The sequence below is a fragment of the Lissotriton helveticus genome, chromosome 5_1 (assembly GCF_964261635.1).
Source record: "Lissotriton helveticus chromosome 5_1, aLisHel1.1, whole genome shotgun sequence".
Lineage (NCBI taxonomy): Eukaryota > Metazoa > Chordata > Amphibia > Caudata > Salamandridae > Lissotriton > Lissotriton helveticus.
The window spans coordinates 1,948,896,405-1,948,905,131 of NC_136065.1; the positions used below are offsets into that span (position 1 = coordinate 1,948,896,405).

General features: G+C 43.0%; 1 long non-coding RNA gene across 2 annotated transcripts in view; it reads left to right on the forward strand.

The window, feature by feature from the left end:
* LOC144756085 (uncharacterized) overlaps positions 1–8,526 on the forward strand; it is a 460,097-nt gene extending 451,571 nt beyond the window's left edge. For both annotated transcript variants that reach the window (XR_013595066.1, XR_013595067.1), the window contains exons 4-5: positions 7,857–7,943; positions 8,265–8,526. This is a non-coding gene — a long non-coding RNA (uncharacterized LOC144756085). The remainder of the gene's footprint in view (positions 1–7,856; positions 7,944–8,264) is intronic.
* Positions 8,527–8,727: the final 201 nt, after the last annotated feature.

Here is an 8,727-nt window from a genome sequence, read left to right on the forward strand (position 1 = left end):
CAAGCTTCCTGGGGCTGGTCAGCTTGCTGTCCACCAGATGCTGTCTTAGTTCGGGAAGACACTTCTCGAGTAGGTGTTCCTTGAGTATGAGGTCATATAGTCCCTCATAGTCTCCTACTTCGCTGCCTCTTACCCAACCCTCCAGGGCCTTCCTGGCGTAGTCCAAGAAATCTACCCAGTTTTGCGTGCCCAGCTTGTAGCTACCCCGGAACTTTTGCCTATATTTCTCAGGGGTCAACCCAAACTTCTTGAGCAGCGCTGATTTCATAGCCGGATAGTAGGTCTGTTCACTCTGGTCAAGAGCCAACAAAGTATCCCTGCCAGTGGGGGGCATGTATTTGTACAACCCACCTCCCCAGTGGACTTCCAGAATCCCATGGGCCCTTAGCGAGACCTCGTAGGCGGCTAGCCACTTAGCAATGTCGTCACTGGGTACATAACAAGCCATAATATCTTTTGGTAGGTACGGTCTAGGTTCTTTGATGTTGGTCTGGGTATCGCTGCCACCATTCTCTGATTTGGGGGATCCTCGGTTTAGGGCTTGTAAATCCATCTCTTTGATGGTTCGCTCATGTGCCAACCTCCTATCCTCCCTTTCCATGTCCATCCTGGCTAGTTCTATCTTCAACCTCCTCTCCTCCCTCCTATCTTCCAGCTCGGCTTCGGTTAAGCCCCTGTCTGAAACACTGCTGCTGGCCCTGGAAGGTAGCCTGGGACCTGTCAGAAGATTCCCTCTCCCCATTTGGTTCAGCAATGCAGCCTCAGTAACAGTGTCCCCATCACCCACTTCCATTTCTGGTTCCTCCCTTAGGCGAGCTTCTAACCATGCCCTTATGCTTGTCAGCAACTCTCCTTTCTTGGCACCTTTATTGAAAAATACCCCGTTCTGCTGACACCAATCCCTGAGTTGGGCCACAGTATTGGCTTCCAACTCTTTAAGATTCACCTCCAGCTTTGCCATGGTATAAAATTACTCACAGGAGAAAACCACGAAGTGACTTGAGGTTAACCTCCACCCACCACCAGAAGTAAATTTAGAAAAATCAAAAATATAAATTAGGAGGGCCGCAGGGAGAAAACTCCAGGTGAGGTCTTGTGGTTAGCACTGCGTTACTAATAAGTGAGTGTAAGTACAAATCCGTGATCCCACCGCTGAAACACCAATTATGTTGGACCTAGATTACCCAAGCCTACATATGGTAGCTTGGCACAGTAGTGGTCTACAGCTAACTCGAGGCGTTGGCTAAGTACTTACAAGTCTCACCCACAGTAACACAGTGATGAACCACTAAAATAAAGACACAACACCTTTGTTTGTAAAAATACCGTTACCTTTTATAAAAATAATATGGCTCTTTGGATTTGAAATCATACAAGTTACAACATCAATTACTTTTAGGAATAGTCATTACACTTCTACTAGAGAGATTACTTTTCACTCCTCCAGCTGTGGAAAAAGGGCAGAAAACCACATTCAAATAACAAGGTTTCAGTACGATATAAAAGTAACTCTCTTGATAATTTACAGGAAACCCTTTTGTTTCACCTTATGCAGGATTACTTACATTAGTACACCATGTCAGCAATACTTCAACAATACAACCTGCCAATTCACTGGTTAATTTACAACATTCAGGGGTATGCCCTTTATACTTTTATCTGCACCTTAACTTTGTGTTAGCTTACACACACAGAGTGATTTGTAAGAATACCACTGGTTTTACAGCTTCTCACAACCATTACTAGGAGTTTCTGAGGGAAGCTTCCTTCCAGCAAGACCTGTCAGCGCTCTACTGGTATTAGGTTAAGTTCCCTACTAATTTCTAGCTTAATAGCCACTTGTCAGAAGCCTACAGAAGTGAAGTTGGGGTCATGTGACTCTTTTTCCCCCCTTTGCTTATTCTGACACAGTTCAGGACTTAACGTTGCTGGGCTATCAGGTCACTCGATTAAGCGCTGTGATTTGTGATACTAGCGCTACACCCAGAACGATTTAGCACGTTCCTTTCTCAACCCCCCTCTCTCCTTACTGTCGTGGCGGTCGGTGCGCCACAGTTCACAGGTCTTTACTTGGCGCCCGCCTCCGAGGCTGTGTTGCAGTTCAGCACAATGGTCCGGTTATCATCAGGACGCTAGGGCTGGCCGGTCAGACTCCGCCTTAGGCGCTGGCCTCGTAGAGAGCGCTCGCACGCAGGGGGGGTCACTGTGGACGAGGCGGCGCTCTTGGAGATCTTCCGGCGTCTCCTCAGCTAAGCCGGCAGTCGCGCTGAACCTCCGGGCATGCGCAGACGCTCTCGTACCTCTTCCGCCTCCGCACTCGCTCATAGGAAGGACGCTGCTCTTCACGCTGACGCTGATCTCCTGGGCCTGCCCGACCCTAGGCCCCTCCTGCTCTCGATAGCGGGCGCACTGGGAGCATGCGCGGAAGCACTACCTGCTCTGCTTGACGCAGCTGGTGCCCCCGGGGTCCCGCAATCCGCTAATACAGCGCCGCTACTCCTCCTCAGTCACCTTCAGCTCCGGCCTCTCAGGAAGGTTGCGCAGACACGGCGCCCTCGCTCTTCAAGGCGCTAAGGTGCCACAGACGCCCACCTTTCCTACAGCTGATCCACAATACCGGTAAGCACAGCGCTGGATATGGTCAGTCAGGAATACCCACAGTTAAGGGTGTTCTGGGTGGTTTTGCTGAGGGCGCTGAGATAAAAGGATCTTCTTCTTTCAGTAGTTCGATTTCTTTGTTAGTAGGGGTTGTCTTGAGAGAGGGATCGGTCAAAGGCTGAAGGGGGAACAATCCTCTGAAGTAACTGTCAGCCTCAGTGACAAACTAGCTGCTCTCAGTGTGTCCACCTCCTCTCACCACTGCCTCACTCCTCTACTCTGGGGTCAGCACAAAATGGCTGCTGGTCACTGGCCTTATATAGGGTGGCCTGAGACCTGCAGAAGTCTCTAGTCAATTCTAGAAAGTTCCCTAATGTTATCCTATGGACCTGTCCTCCAGTAGTGTCCGTTATGGCAGTTGGTGGACACCATCTTAGGTTTCTGGAGATCCCTAGATTTTCAAGGGGGCTGACTAGGCCTCACAGATTATGAGGGAAAAATGGCGTCATCGCCAAGGAACACCTAGCCCCCTGACAGCATTAAAAAATTCCTGATGGACATATGTAAAAATAAAAATAGAAACTCTGGGAGGCTAAGGGGGACAAAAATAAATCACGATGGTTAGAGTCTTCCCAGAAGCAGACAGGTCTAACACTGTCCTAGTAACGATCACCTACCTCAATCTCATGTCCAATGTAATAATCGTCCACATGGTACTGTGCCGATCTATCGGACCTCGCATTCCGCTGATCAAAACAATTATTCGCATCCAACGAAGTAGGAGAGCGCTCATTCTGATTCTGAGAGTTACCACGACCTCTACCTCGAAATGCCTGTTGGGGACCACCACGTCCCCCTCGAGCCAAAACATGATTATAGCGATCACGTAAAGTGGGACAATTAAATTTGATATGTCCCTCTCCCCTACAATATGCACACTGATTATATCCAAGCATAGATCTAAAGTCAGAGGAGTCAGAGCGTGACTGCATCCTGGAAGACTGAGCCTGTGGCCGATACTGCTGTTGCGAATCATTTTGATTCGAACGCGGAGGATACGCTTGTTGCAACAAAACCTTCGTTTTAAGCTCCTTCGTTTTCTTATCTGAACGATCACTTTCTTCTTTTTCCCTATTTTCGTAGTATTGAGCCGTCGCTAGTATTTGAGCAGTGGTTGAAACGGCCCATGCACTTTCTGAATTTTTCAATTTGTTGCATAGTTCAGGCAACAAATTTAACACAAACTTATCAACAAATAAACGCTGTCCTCCCTCCGTACTCATGTCCTGACCACTATGATCAATGAATGCTTCCTCAAATCTAGTAAAGAAATCGGAGACACTTTCGTCTTTCTTTTGCTTACAAGCCGACAATTTGTCCCAATTCACCCTCATCGCTGGCATAAGCGTTTTCATGAGCGTAATGATTCTTTGGGGCAAATCCGTAATTAACTGCTCGGGCTTAGCCCCACCAATTTGTCGTCCATCAGCCGCTAATAGCGTAGCCCAGTCAGCACCCAACTCAGCCAAATGATTCTCTTGGCGGATTTTTGCCCAAATCGGTTGCGGTACAATATTACCAAACAACATGTCGATGTCAGCAAGGTTCATAATAGAAGCATCCACCAGTTGGGATAACTCCTTATAATAACCTGCCGTATTTTTGCGTGGATCAGGCAAGGATTGCTTCACCTGTAAGACTTCTGATCGCTTCCAAGGGAGGTGTATCCAAACCCTTTGGAAATACGGCAGAACCACAGGATTAGCGTTCGGATCCCCTGGCATCCAAACTGGCGGAACCTCTCTCATAGGATACTGACCGGAGTTCGCTTTTGGAGTATCGGAATCGTCATCAAACGACACCCGAGAAGGCACTGTAGACCTAAAGGCTAATAATCGCTCTAATGCACGTCGTACATCTGCACCTACGATCATACCATTCAAAAAACGACTCTGAAGTTCGGTCATCTCGGGCGGTACATCATCTAAGTCATCATTATCCCACTCTTCCCTCAAGGAGTTGCACATTTCTTCAAACACAAATCTCTGTGTTGGCTCATTAAATTGAGAAAATGTATCGAAAACTATGCGTGAGGTGTATTTAGCAGGGTGTCTAATCCATCTATGCGCCATAGTTTTTAACGTCGCTCTCTCTCTTCCACTAGGGATTTGACTTCGTCTCTGGGGAGTTTCAGAGACATCGGATTGAAGTAACGATCCGGAAAGTGGGGAGTAGAGGGTAGCAACAGAGTTAGGGATACGATTACGAACGGAAGGAGAAGAGGAAAAAAGAACAGGAGCAACAGCATTAGAAGTGGTTGTAGGATCAGTGGGGGTAGCAGGAATAATAGACTGAGAAGGTACAGGCAAAGAAGCAGTAGGAAGAGGAACAGGTAGAGGAGCAAGAACAGGACCAACAACAGGCTGACCAGTAGCCGCCAAAACAACAGGAGGGGGAACAGGAGGAACTACAGGAGCCGTAGCACCCTGTGCATAAGGAGGTGGTGATTTCATTAAATACGCTAACAAAGGATCCTCTTTCGAGTCTTCTTCCTTTTTATCGAGATTTGACGATAACACCGGATAACATTTATCCGCCCACATGTGATGCAGTCTAACTGAAACTTCCGTTTCTTTATCTGCTTTATCTTGATGGTGACGTTCTGCATCTTGCATTATCGTAATGATACTACTTTCTTTCTTATTTTTCTTAAGCTGTTTGATTTCTTTCTGCCTGGCCTCTTTGCGCCATAACCGAAAGGAATCGAACATAGCTGAACAACCCTGTGAGAGGGACCTTTCCCTGTTCCTCATGTATCTCATGTGGAAATATTCTGAGAGGAGAAGAATTCACCCACAATGGCCATACCACAAGAGCCAAAGAAATGTGGAATTGCAGATCAACTAATGTAATATACTTCATACAATGTCCTTGCCTCCTAGGATACGTAGGAGAAACGTCACGCATGATTCAAACCCGCCTAAGTGAGCATCGCTCAGCAATAAGAACTAAAAAGATTGCCTCTCCGATGGTGAAACATTTCCTAGAAAAAGGACACAGTGTAGAAGATTTTAAGTGGAGAATCCTAGAGAGAATACATACCCCTGATACTAAAGGAGGTACTGCGATTCGGAAAAAAAGAGAAGTCTTTTGGATTTTTGTTTTTAACTCCTTCAGCCAGGGATTGAACAGCGAAATCCCATGGGAACACCCCATTCACTAATAAAATTGCCACTGAAAGATTTTAGATCGCCCTTCGAAAATGAAGCCCTTTACCAAATGTATGATGAAATATGCATACAACATCGCACCTTATCAAATTACACAAAGAAATGTGCAATCATGTAGGCAGAATAGACATTTACTAGATAAATAAACACATATGTCTTTCTGACTGATGTACAAGTCTTGCACCATAGGATAAAATTAATTTTCAACCTTTAGCCGTTCTTTAATTAACCTTTTTTTCAACTATACATGACATCTTAGTCACTGAAAACATGAGCTTTTAGTTTTACTTATTAAATTGAAGTTATCAATCTGCCTTACATGTTTATGAACACCAGCTCTTTTGAGTTAAATAATATTTAATCCCCTTTCTTTCCTTTATTATTTATTATCTACAAGCGGAATTAATATTGTTTACCTAAAACTTCATAAAAGTCTATTAATTCCAATGACAAAGAATAAGAATGTAGATTAAAATAATAAACCGATAAGTCCTCTTTCTATTTCCAGCCCCGCATCTCTTAGAAATGGATGCCACGAAAATTCCAATAATACAAGGAAGATAGTCCTATTTCTATCTTCTGTTTCGAGCCTCACATCTCTTAGTAATGGATGCCACGAAATTCCCAAAAGAACAGAAAGAGTAGTCCTATCTCTACCTTCAGCTAAAATAAGCACTAATTAAAACTCCCGCTACGAGGGTCCCGCCCCAAAAATCCCTAAAAAAGATAGTCCTACTTCTAGCTTCAGCAAAATAAACATTTCCTCAGCTGAAATTTATTCGACCCGTGATTATCAATATAAAAACGCGGCCCTCGTAGACATATATCCATTCATCATTTCTCCCGGTCGAGACGCGAGCCTGTGCGTTACCTCGAGGGAATCAAGGAGCCCTGCCGTCTATTTTTGGGTAAGTCAAATTAGACCTGCCTTGCTCCCCAAATTAGATCACCGCAAAATATGCTTTTCCTAAATCCACCTCCTATATTTTTTTCTAGGCAGGGAGATCTTTTAATATATAGTAACTGATGTAAACTATAATCAAGATTCACCAACCGTCCCGATCGAGACGCGAGTCTGTGCGTTATCTCGAGGGAATCAAGGAGCCCTGCCGTATATCTTCGGGTAAGTCCGAGTAGACCTACCTCGCTCCCCAAAAATTAGAACACTGCAATGGCATAAACGTATGCTTTTCCTAAACCTCCTATACCTCCCATGTTTTTGTAGGCAGGGAGATCTTTTAATCCAATATACCTGATCCAAACCATATCCGAGATCCATCATTCCTCCCGATTGAGACACGAATCTGTACATCACCTCGAGGGAATTAAGGAGCCCTGCCGTCTAAGTTCGGGTAAGTTAGTTTAGACCTGCCTCGCTCCCCAAATTAGATCACCACAATGGCATAAATGTATGCTCTTCCTAAATCTACCTCTTCATGTGTCTTTCTAGGCAGGGAGATCTTTTAATACATTGCACTTCATCCTAAGTCCAGCAAGGAGCTTGATTTTAATTTTTTTGGGTAAGACTGACTAATTTTCCTTTTTCTACAAATAGTTTAAAGAAGAACTAGAAACAGATGTCGGTCTTTATGTAAATTTTGCGTTTCTGTAAGTGCATATATCATTAGTAGCAGTAGCGCTATTTGAATTAAGCAGTCGCGCATCCTGAACAAATGTCTCTCTCATTAAGATAACAATTAGATAATAGAAAACAGTTGTCTGAAAACATTGAAACTATATGATATGAGATTATTTTTAATGCAAAAACACTAAAAGTGAAACTATTGGAACCAAAGAATTTGCTCTACTTTTTAATTTTAATTTTAAAATTGAGATGATTGAATCTCTAAGGCTAACGACAAAATATCCAGAACAAATATAGTGGAAGTGAGATAAAATTCATCAGTTAAAAACCTTTTTTTTAAATAATAAAACAATCGATTTTAAGTAACGAAAGTGAATATGAAAGATGTATCTATCACAAAAGACAAGTAATTGATTACAATTTAAAATCTTTTTATTTTAAAGCTTTATCATAGCCTGCTTGAATGTTTTAAAGAGACTATAACACGAAACCTCAGATCACAGTGCACTATCTCCACTTCACTGCTACCTGTAAGTATAAATACGATATATTAATATCTAATAGCAATTCTCTGCTCCGCAGTTATAATGACCAGCTGTCCTAAATGGTCCTAATTGGAGAATAGAGACGTTCCCATATACTGAATAACAAATAACCCACTCAAAGGACTAGAATAAGTAAGGAAATGAACAAAGACCAACAGTTTTATTAAATTTATGATGTTAACTAGAAAAATAGAAGGGTTCACGTTATGGCTGAATTATTATTGATAGGTCTGCTTATTTTTAATATGTCAGGTTATCCGCTATAAATAATTGTATCTTTTTGTATGACTTTTTTCCATTTTTTAGAACTTCACGTGGCAACTCCAGAAGAAGGCGCTGGTCGCCGAAACGCGCGTAGAGAAATATTAGGCCACCTATTTTTATTTACCTTGACACTGTTTACATTTGTCCCCCTTTTTTAATTTAACCGTTTTCATATTATGTATAAATTACTGTATAAATAACTCTATGTACAATGCACTATTCATGAAATTTTACTTTGTAACATTTTTGACTAATTTACATTCAAATCTGTTTCATGTCACTGCTCATTGTGTTTTTAAATTTGAGAATAAAATTCTGCTTTTATAATAATTGACAGCCTGTGTCCCTCTACATCAATCCTTGTCCCTTTATACTTCAAGTTGCCTAGGTTGTTTTTTGTCAAATGATATTTCTTCCCTGACCTAGGAACTATATTATCTATGTTTTCAGGGGGTCCTTGCTAAATATACGTTGATAGCTGCTCGACCACCTGGCCCTCTAGGGT